Raw genomic sequence first — 12036 nt, 5'->3', positions numbered from 1 at the left:
CTCACCAGCCCGCTCCCTATTTCCCAACTTACTCCTGCCAACGCGATAGGCCAAGCCTCTGCTTAGGCCCTCGCGCCCCACAGGTGGCCTAGTGCCAACCTGAGCCCGAGCCGCAGGTCATCCAAGAAGATGTCATTGCCAGATGGGGACAAATGAACCCCATCAGCCCTATAAAGGGCGGCATTAGCGGCCTTAATGCGCGGGTGAGGGAGGTAAATGCCAAGACCCGTCGCCAAGGCTTTCTGAATGGCCCTATTGGCCCTACGCCGAGCACGAGCCATACCCCTGGGGTCCAACGACTCCCTCCATCTACGTCGGGGGAGCATTTCAGACCAAAATATATAAACATCAGGCCACCGGCTCTTGATCACTCGCAGGTCGGCAATCACTTGCAAGGAGAGGGCTCTGCCTTTCAACAAACCCAGGTCGTTACCACCAACGTGTAAGACCAAAATATGCGGAGGAGGACCCATCCTTCCTCCAAACAGGAGAGGCAGCAACCCAGACCACCTGAGGCCACGACGGCCCAACCATTCAATGGAGGCATCTTCACTCAAGCCGAGCTGAGCTCCGATCGGCGTCCGTCTGGCTTGCACTGCAGCCCAGAACACCATACTGTGGCCCGCTATAAGGATCCGCTTCCTCTCAAGGATGCTCCCTGCACCTGGAACAAATCAAACTGTGTGAGAATCAAAACAACGGGAGAGGACGAATGTAAGACCGAAATGTAGCAGACTTCCACCTGCCCACCTTCTGAATGGCCTTGTCCGCATAACCCATGGCCGCCGCAGTGGATGCAGCTCCAATACGGAATGAATGGGTGCCAAATTTGACACCCCGCAATCCCAGCCGACACAATGCCCTATCCGTCACAGCCCAAAATTGGTAGCGGGTCAAGGGAGAGCGATCCACGTGTCGGAACAACACTCCCTCATCCTCGCCCCTAGCCTGCAGATAAGCACGAAGCGCCCTAACCGGGCACAACGCCTCATCCTCACAAGGGCCCAAGGTTAACACAGACCCCGCCCTCTTCTGATCGGTCTTAGACCGCCCAATACGAATCAAGACTTTATTACCTGCAAACTGGATATCATGGGACGATAGAGCCCTCCCTGAAACATCCCGTTGTGATTGAACCACTAGCTCACTCACCCGCAAAGCACCGAAAAAGGCCGTGAGGGAGGCGGCATGAAACAGCTGGCATTCAAAATCAGAGTTACATATCTCTCCCCATAGAGCCCCAAGGCCTCTAAGAATAGCGGGGGAAATTGGCTGCCTCGAATCCTTAATGACCCCAGCCTCCCGAGACCAACCCTCAAACATCTTCCGAAGCCTAAAATCGCCCGTGTTGTCAGGGACGCCACGCGCTTTGCTGGCAAACGCCAACGCAGCCATCTGGCCCTTAATAGTCTTAACCGCTAAACCACGAGCCCGCTGGGCTACAGAAAATTGCAGAAGATGCTCCGCAGGAATGGGCCATGTCAGATTCAGCCCAGCCCCTTCCCTGAAGTCCTGAAACAGTCCTACCGCACGCTCGTACGACCGCTGAGTGCTGGGAGCAATGGCCATCCGAATAGCTCTATTCATTTCGACCTGCCAAGCAGCCACAGCTCCGGTGGCATCCTGGAGGGAAGCCTGTCGGCCCCGGGAGCGAGACGCCGGAAGCGATCCATCTGTCGGCGAGACAAAGCGTCCGCCACACCATTGTCGACTCCCGGCACATGCCTGGCCCTAAACAGTATGTTAAGCTGCAGGCACTTCAACGTGAATGCCCGAACCAATGACATAACTCTGGCGGATTTAGACGTAAGCGAATTAACCACTTGCACCACTGCCAGGTTGTCGCACCAAAAGTGCACAACCTGGTTAGCAAGCTCATGGCCCCAAAGAAAAACCGCCACCAGAATGGGGAAAAACTCTAAGAATGTCAAGTCCCTGACAATCTCGTTCCCCACCCAACTGTCAGGCCACTGCTCGGCACACCAACGCCCACGGAAAAATACACCAAAACCCGTGGACCCTGATGCGTCAGAGGCAACCTGAAACTGGGCACCGGCCAGCAACTCATCGCGCCAAAAAGTGACCCCATTAAAGGAACCCAAAAATTCCTCCCACATTTCAATGTCAGCCCGCATACCCCTGTCTATCCGCACCTTGTGGTGAGGGGCGCGAAGGGCTGACATAGCGTCACACAACCTGCGCAAGAACGGCCTGCCGGGGGCAACCGCCTTGCATGCAAAGTTCAGCGAGCCAACCAGCTGCTGTAATTCAAGGAGGGATACCTTCTGCTTACCTCTAAATGCAGCCAGCAGCTCCCTGAGCCTGCCGACTTTGTCTGCTGGAAGTCGCAACGACTGGTGCACCGAGTCAAGTTCGATACCCAAAAAGGTCATAACCTGGGATGGACCCTCAGTCTTCTCATGTGCCAGAGGGACCCCCAATTCCCCTGCCAGGGACACAAAGCCCTCCAAAAGGCTGGCACATTGAGCCGAGCCAGCTGGCCCAACGAACATAAAGTCATCGAGGTAATGACAGGTATCCCAGCATTTGAACCTCCGCCTCAGTTCCCACTCCAGAAAGGAGCTGAAACACTCAAATGCCGCACATGATATAGAGCACCCCATAGGGAGGGCCCTATCCATGTAATATTGCCCCTCAAAAAAGAAACCCAAAAGATCCACGTCGCCTGGGTGTACCGGGAGCAGGCGAAAGGCAGACTTAATGTCGCACTTAGCCATTAAGGCCCCGGCCCCACATCTGCGCACGACCTTGACCGCCTGGTCAAAGGATGTATAACGCACCGAACAGAGTTCCTCGGGAATGGCATCGTTAACCGATGCCCCTTTTGGGAAAGAAAGGTGGTGAATCAAACGATATTCACCAGGGGCCTTCTTAGGAACAACCCCAAGGGGGGAAACCCGAAGATACGGCACCGGAGGTGTAGGAAATGGGCCTAATACCCTACCCTCAGCGCACTCCTTCGAAACCTTGTCCCGCACAACAGCTTCCATGCCAATAACAGAACGTAAATTATTTGACATGAAAGAAACCCGCGGGCCCTGAAACGGTATCCTAAAACCATACCTAAAACCATTCAACAGGAACTCAGCAGCACGCCGCTTGGGGTAAGAACGCAGCAAGCGCTCAAGTGCTCTCAGATTTACTGGGCTGGGACCCTTTTCCAGCCGATTGCTGGCCCCCACCCCAGCCGGACCGCTTGCCACCCCCCCCAGACTTGGCCCTGGGGCAGGATGAATAAGCGTGTGATCCAGAACACGCCGGACATTCATGTTTATATTTACAGGCCCTTCTGTTGCAGACACCCTTAGAAGTGAAGTCCCAACAGAGCAGCCGGGGTTGAACCTGCTGCCCCGCCTGGGAGCGGGTGGAGACAGCTGCCTGGGGGCGGTGAATCAAGTGACCACTATCCGCCCTGTCACCAGAATTAGGCTTCGAAGGGGACATCACCTGCAGCCACAGCTGCTGGTGAATCTGGTCCCAGGGAATCTGAGGGTTCAGCGCGGCCCTCATCCTAAACTCCTCGTCGTACTGCAACCACGCAGTACCCACGAAGTCAGTATATCCCCTATAAATTATATTGAGGTACTGAAATAGGGACACAGCCCGTAAAGGCTGCGCTCTCCCCAGCACACCTGCATATATTAAGAACCCCGGGAGCCAGTTATGCCACGAACGGTCCACCTTACGACGCTTAATTTTTTCTTTATCACGCTCCTCAAGATCCTCTTTGTCCTTCTTTTCCAGCTCCCGGAAAAGAAGGGTAAACACGTCCACATATTCCCCCCTCACTATCTTATCCCTCGTAGCCTGGGTAAGGTGATCACCCAGGGGAAGAGCTGTATCCCCGTACGGGAATGCCCTATAAGGGACCTGGCCGTAGACACCATAAGGCGGAAAGCCCCAAGACTGATAACCACCATATTGCCAACCCCCGGGAGGTATGCTGGAAGCCTGGTTGTCGGCCCCTACACAAGGACCAGCAGAAGACCCCGTGACTGGCGAAATGCTGGACCATCCAGGGGGCGTATTAGCCAAACCCATGTGCCCCGGAAACTGCCATGCTGTGGTAAGTGATGTAGATGGAGCGGTGGGGCCTGAGGACCCGGAGGCAGCGGCCTGACCCCAGGGTCCCCATGGCCAGGTGCATGCCTGCTGAGGCAAGGCAGACTTACCATCAGGCCCACTAGGTTCCACAGCCACCGCCACCTGGCCAGGGTCCGCCTGTCCTTCCGGTTCAGTGTTGCCGACTATGACTTCATCCTCCTCGAGGGGGTTCCCTCCAGCCGAAGGTCCCGCTTCCTGCGCACCTGAAGCAGACTCCAAAGCAGAAAGACGTTTTAAGATCTCCCTACGAAAGGATGCAGATGATGCAGCCCTAACAGGCCTACCGCGCCCACCGGTTGCACCTGATGGAGCAGGAGCTCCCAAGCCCTTTTCCAAAGCTTCCAAGCGTTGCAATATTGCCAAATTAAAGCTGCTATCTCCCTCGTCGTCAGAAGAAGAAATAGCAGGGGGAGGCCTTTTGGGAGGCAGCTTCTTAGCAGGCTGCTTGCCCTTGGCAGCACCTTTACCCTTCCCTGAAGGCATCCTGACCCACACGAATGACCAAAGGACAGGGTCAAGCAATGAATCCCTGACGGGGGTGGGGTATAGACCACTTATGAAAACCTCAAACCCCCTGCCGGTAAGCTGGCTCCTAATAATCAAGGACCCCAGAGCCCGTAAGCTGCCAACAAGCAGCAGCGGAAAAATGGCAAGCCTCGCTGCACAACAAAGGTTTGACCAGCAACTATCCCCCTTCCTATTAAGCTGCAAATGTGCAGCACATATAAAATGGCTGCCGCACGACACACAAAATGGCGGCCAAGAGAAGGCTGAAGGTCGGGGCGGCCACGCCGTGCCCAATGATATTCCCAGTACAGCACCGGGGGAACCGAGTCGGGTGGATAATAAAGCCGTCGAGGAGGAAGCTAAACCCCCGACCCCGGACCTTTCACTAAGGCGTTGACTATAAACGCCACCCGCCGGAGCGGCCCCCTGCCGACGCAACCCACCCCAGACAAGGGGAGGGAGCCACTAGCCCTTCAGCCACCCAACAGCCCCAGCAAAGCCCAGGCGCGGAGCGCCGAACCACAGAAAAAACGGCTCCCCGCCGCTCGCCAGAATCCGCCGCCGAACGCCGCCGCAGCCGTCCGCCTCCGCTCTGCCTCGAAGCGCCGCAGGCACCGGGGGCCAACCAGCACAGAGCTGTGATCCGGAAGGCTCTCCGCGGTCCCGCGCCTCTCCCTCCGCGCGTTCCTGCACCTTCCCCTCCAAGCGTCGGCCGAGCAGGGCAAGACACGTCCTGCTCGCACCGAACGCTTGGAGCAACTGCACAGGGAAAGGGGGCGGAGACGCCAAACGGCTCTCTCTCCGCCCGCCCCCTGAAAGGCCCGGATGGCCGGGAAACAAGACTCCTCCTCCATCCGAGGAGGCAAACTCCGGCCCCACGGCTAAAGCCCTTCATGGCTGCCGTGGGTGGCCGCATTGTATCTTCACTTTTCATCTGTTCATATAAAGGATAACATTTAAAAAGTTAACAGGTGCACATCTCACAAATGCATACTAGTTGATAAATATTGTAAACTTTATGTGCATCAGGGTTGCCAATTATTCACCAAGTGATAGTGCCTATACTGCTAAATTACCCATTGCCACACATAGCCTTACACACCCATGAATATTCAAACAGCCGGGTGTTTGAATATTCACAATCTGTTCACATTTAAGCACAAGAACAGACTATTTGCTGCCATATTCACAACCTGTTTACATTTAAGCACAAGAACAAGCTATTTGCAGCCATCTCAAGCCAACTCCCAGCCGAGGGAATCAGCTGAGAGCTGGCTTCTGGTTTCCTGCTGTGGAAATTTTGCTCTGTACCAAGACAAGATTTGTTTGGTGGCAGGGAAGGGGGGAGCAGGAACAGACTATCAGCCAATCATAGGGACCAGCTGGAAACCTGGAATCTTTGCTGAATCTCAGACTCTCTGGAGGATGGAGGCCGTCAGAAGCCCAGTTAATTTCCCTTCTCTTTGCCCCACCCCAGGTTGTTAGTTTGTGATGCAGACAAAAGGAGTGAATTACTTGGGCTGCAGAGGAAATGAGAGAAATTAATCCTTTCTCTTTTCTCTTTTGCTATGGGGATATCAGAAGCCAATCACTTCAGAAATCTAACAGCAACTGAATAGCTATTTTTATGAGGGTGTTAGTGATTCAGAAGTTGAACCCAACTCCCCAATGATCCCCAATCAGCTGTGAATTGGCTTCTGACCAACAGACAGCTGCACACTTTTTTTGGCTGTTGTTTGAGTTGCCTGGTGCAAACTGAGCTTATCCTTGATCACTTATTGTGAGCATCAAACTGGGTATGTTCAACAGCCAAACAGGTTCACTGCAAAATTCATGGCATCCCTACAGGAGAGTGCTGCATTACATAAGAATCAAGGCCAAAGAATGAAAAGTGCTCATGTGTGTCTTATGGCATGTACTTCAGCAGAAGAAGACATTCAACATATATAAAAGGAGCTTTTAAAAAACAGAGAACTAGTAGGGACTATACCTTTAATGTGAAATATTTGAAAAGGAATATACATAAAATGATATTGTCGCTTGGATATAAAAATCCACATGCCCAAAATGTAGCTTTCCCCATAATGTTAAATGCATTGTTTACATACACAAAGCTGTTTTATACCAAGCCACAGCATTGTTCCATCTGGATTATCACTGTCTACTTTGACTGGTAGTGACTTTCTAGGGAATCAGTGTTGGGAGGTGGGGCGGGGCGGGGGGCGGAAATCCAACATCAACTACCTGAAATTATGAAAACTAAACCTGGAAACTTCTGCATGCCAAGCATTTATTTATTTATTTATTTAATTACATTTTTAGACCGCCCTCCCCGTCAGACGGGCTCAGGGCGGTTTGACAACAAATTAAAAACAGTAAAACATTATAAAAACATTAAGACGTATAAAAAACCATTAAAATTGGTGGGTGTAGAATATTAAATATTAAAATGCAGCATGTGCCTTTCCCACACCTATCTTCAACATATTAGATGAAAGTAAATTCCACTGAGCTCAGGGGAATTTAGTTTCACATAACATGTTTCCATGTAACAGATCAGGAAGTAATTTTGTCTCCCATATACATAATTTTAAGTAAGAGATTCATCAGTAGTCTACCCTGATTCCCTTTCCCTTCACTTCTGAAGTTGAAAGCCTTCAGAAGAAACAAATGGGCTGGTCCAACCTACCCATTAATATGGCTCATTGATATCATTAGCACACACAGAATGTATGCCTTCACTCATTAAATTGTTTTACAAAACTAAGGAATCAAACAGTCAAACAATTATATAGCACTGTCACTCATCTAGAATTACCATGCTGCCTATGGGAAACCTCTCATGATCCCACAATATGACAACTATAAGGCTCTCCATTTTCCCTTTCAATTAAATGGAAAAGCAGCAGGAAGTCTCCAGTTCTGCCACAGGATAACTGGCATCTCACACGGTCAGCACAGTATGTAATTAGTGAAAAGCATTACTTCAGGGTGTATTTTTCAGCATGTTGCAAAGGGAATTAGCTTCCAATACAGCATCAGATGTAATTTGGAGTGGAGGTGGCGGGGGGGCCTTCATAGAAGTTTCGCCAGTTACAGCTGGATAATAAATCATGAAAATGAGAATTTGCACCTGCACTATTCCTGCTTTCTTTTGGTTCTGGCTTTCTGATGAATAATGCTACTTCAGAGAGTAGGGAATAAAACTGAGTGTCTATGAACTCACCAGAGACCTGGACAACACTGTGGTGATTTACAGAAAGACTAGTCTATCTCTGAACAGCCTGAAATGTTTATAGACAAAGCAGCAACCAAGCATTCTTTTTTACTGAGACAATTTATTCACTTGGGCAAATCAGTTGTAGCTCCTCCACCTTACCCCCCGCAGAACAAATGAGGCTCGTGCCGCGGCCTGTCCTGTCCTCACGAGATCGCCTGGCTGCCCCAGGGGTGGTACAGCGGCGGGTTGAGCAGGCTGGTATGCTTGCCTCCTTTTCCCCTTCAGCAATGGGTGGGGAGCTGGGCCACAGTGTGGCAGGGATTCGGGCCACGGTGCAGCTGGGGCTGAAGTGCAGGAAGGGCCCTTTAAACTTCAGCTGGCATGGAAGTGGCACAGAAAGGGCCATTTAAAATTCAGCTGGCCAGCGGGGAAATTCCTCACGAGCTTGCCCAGCTGCCCCAGGGTAGTGCGGTGACGGGCCAGCACACTCACCTCCTTTTCCCCTTCAGCAGTGGGTCAGGAGTCAGGCTGAAGTGCGGTGGGAAGTTGGGTTGTAGCGCAGCCGGTGCTGAAGTGCAGGAAGAGCCTTTTCCATGCTACTTGCAAACATCATGAAAAGGGCCCTTTAAACTCCAACCTCTTATTTCACCCAATGGGAAGGGGAGGAGGGAGAGTGCTGAGAGTTTAATCAAGAGAAATGCCAGTTATTTTGGTGCAAGTCTGAGCATGCATGTGGCAGCTGCTACAGACCTCACCCCAGGCCAGCACATGTGCATGTATCAGGTCTGCAGGACCTCTTTTGGGTGGGAGGGCTGCCAGGGAGGCTGTCAAGGGCAATGGTGAGAGCCGCACCCTCCTAGAGCAGCTGGCACTTGACTGAAGTAGGCAGACAGAGCAAAGAGGAGCTGGCAGGCCACAGCCAAAACGCTGGTCATTCTGGCTGCACTATACCCCCTTTTTTTCTTTTTAATTTTATTTAGAAGAAAAAAGTAAACAATGCATAATATAGCATAAGCAAAATCTATAACAGTACACAAAGATAATAGAAACAGAATATATAGCATCATATTATAATACTCTCTTCTCTCCATCCATAATGGCAGAGAGACTCAGAAAATGTGTTCCAGATTTAATTCATGAAGGTCAAACAGGATTTGTGACAAAGAGATATATGAGAGATAACATCAGATACTTATTTGATTCAATTGAATATTCAAAGAGGAAAGGAGAAAAAAACCAGCATGCTTTTGCATGCCAAAAAAGCTTTTGATAATGTGACTTGGAAATTTTTGATGAAAGTAGTACAAAGTATAAACTGTGAGATAGAATATTTAAATTGGATACAAAGCATCTATACTCATCAGCAAGCTAAAATTCTAGAAAATGGCTCTTTAACAGATAAAATGTAAATAGCAAAAGGAACTCTGCCGGGATGTCCAATATCACCACTATTATTTATTATTGTATTGGAAATACTGGTTGTGAAAATTAGGCAGGACACCAGAATTGTTGGAATAAAAGAAGGCAAAGAATAATATAAATTGAAAACTTATGTGGATGATGATGTTATATTAGTGACAAAACCAAATGTCTCCTTGAAATATGTAATAGAACAAATATTAAGATTTGGACTATACTCTGGACACAAATTGAAGAAAAAGAGTGTTATTGTATATGGGCTGCTACCAGGCTGAGCTGAAATAGCTTTACTCTGAGTTTTGGCTTCTCTACATGGCATCACGTCTGGCCATGGATGCAGACAATTCAAAGTCAGCTCAAGAGTTTCCCATGTGGTAGCTGCCAAGCTCTGAAAGAATTGTTGGTGGACCAGGTGGCTGGCCCATTTGAATCACCTCCCCAATCTCAGGGTGTTGCCTCTACATGTTGTTCCCAAGAAAACACCTGGAGAGTACTGGTTGATACATCATCTGTTATACCAAAGAGGCTCATTGGTTAACAAGACCATCCCGCAGGAGTTCCACTCAGTGCAATATGCGCCCTTTGACCACACTTTTATCCTGGTGCACTTATGTGACTCAGGGGCCCTTATGACCAAGTGAAACATACAGTTGGCTTTCTAGATGTTGCCAGAACACCTGGACAATCATTGTCTGTCAGGATTTAAGTTTGATGGTTTCATGTACATGAATAAAACCATGCCAAGGGTATGCATAGTTCCCTGCATGGCTTTTGAGATGTTCAGCAACTTCTTAGAGTGAGCAGCCAAGGACCGCTGCAGCTCTCGCCATGTCATACATTACTTGGATGATTTTCTGTTCGCAGGACCAGCAGGGAGCACCCTGTGTGCCAATAAGCTAAGGGCATCTCAGGACCTCGCTGGGGAATTGAGGGGGGTGCTCTTGCCCCAGGAAGACTAAAGGTCCCACTATTTGGTTGACATACCTGGGCATCCTGATTGATTCAGTGGCTGGCACGTGCAGCTTGCCAGCAGACCAGATGATGTTTTTATGCAGAAGAATTGATGTGACCCTTTGGAATGAAAAAAGGTGTTCTGAAGGAGGTTCAGTCCTTGCTAGGCCATTTGAATTTCTCATGCAGGGCGGTGGCCTCTGTGAGAGCTTTCTGCACCTGCTTGGCCAGGGCAGCTGCTGGGGCTGTGCCCCCCCCATCACATTCGGATTACCAAAGGGATGAAGGCAGACCAAGAGGTGTGGCGTGCTTCAATGGAACCTCTTTGTAGCAAGAACCAACAGAGGCAGAGGCTGCTTTTCAGGTGCACTTTGATGTCACAGGAGTCATTGGGTTCAGGGTGCATCTAGAGGTGGTGCACCCAGTGAGGTTCGGCTTCCTGGGGGGGCCCTGGGATCAGCAGGGATCTTGCATTCTTGGAGTTCTTCCCAATTCTGATTGCAGTGGTTCTATGGAAGAACATGTTCCAGAACAAAAAGGTGCAATTTTAGTGCAACAACCAGGCTGTGGTGTGGGTTGCAAACAAGTAATCATCACACTCTGAGAGGGTCATACACCTTGTCCAGAGATGTGTCTTAGTCTCCTTGAGTGCTAACCTCATGTTTGCAGCTCACTATATTGCAGGTAGAGATAACAACATCGCAGATGCCTTATCTCACTTTTGGGAGGAGAGATTTGGGGCTTTGGCACCTGGAGCTGCCTGGACCCCTTCCTGGAAGAGTGGAGAGAGCTTGGTATTGAATCATCATGCAAGGAGTATTGAACTTGGTGAAGCCATCCACCAGGCAGCACTAGATGGCACCAAGCGGTATTTGGCAGCAGTCTCATAATTCATGGCATTTCTCAGCAGGTCAAAGGCTTCGCCAGTTTTGGAGAGAGCCATGTTGGAGTATCTGGCCTGCCTGCACAGAAAGGGATATAACCCCAAGACCATGTCTTTTAATCTTGCAGCCATTTCCTTTGTCTGCAGGATAGTGGACTGGGCAGACATGACCAATAGCTTCCTGGCTAGGAGTGCAGTGGGGGATTGTTCCCAAATGGAGTTATCTTGCAGGGACATGAGGCAGCCAGTCACCATGCCAGTCCTTCAAGGATTCCCAGGGCAACTCCATAGCATCTTATGATCGCAGTTCAAGACCACACTGTTTCAAGCGGCCTTTATAGTGGCATTTTATGGGACCTTCCAGGTTGGGGGGTGGGGCTGGTGGCAGCTTCGGATAGGGTTTGGACCAACAGGACACTGGCAATGAATGATATCACAATGAAGAGGTAGAAGCACCAAGCTTAGGTTTGGTGTTCAAAAACTAGTCAGCTGGGGTGGGGTCCAGTTGTATTATGTGGCCGGGGGGCACCCTGTCTGGAAAAAATGGTATTGGCCTTCCTGTCCATCCACCCATACACTTCAGGCCCATTGCTCATGCACACTGACAGACCGTCTCTTACCAGGTTCCAATTCATCTCCATGCTGAGGGTGTGGTTGGAGGCTGCTGGGTTTCCTGTAAGGGAGTTTGGGTCCCACTCCTTCAGGTGGAGCAGCCACCTGTGTAGTGGACGAAAGAGGCAATCCCTGGTACAAATGCACTACTGAAAAGTGAAAAACCACCCAGGAATAGTAAATGAATAAACGTCTTTCTTGATCTATTTAAAGTGACAGTGCTCAATAAATGCTTAATATTTTTACAATCATCTATATTCCAATAAATACATTACAATTAGTACTGCAATTCATATAACAGGTACAAAGGAATAATCCT

Source organism: Eublepharis macularius, chromosome 2 (assembly GCF_028583425.1).
Source record: "Eublepharis macularius isolate TG4126 chromosome 2, MPM_Emac_v1.0, whole genome shotgun sequence".
NCBI classification, from domain to species: Eukaryota; Metazoa; Chordata; class Lepidosauria; order Squamata; family Eublepharidae; genus Eublepharis; species Eublepharis macularius.
This window is presented reverse-complemented; position numbering follows the sequence as displayed.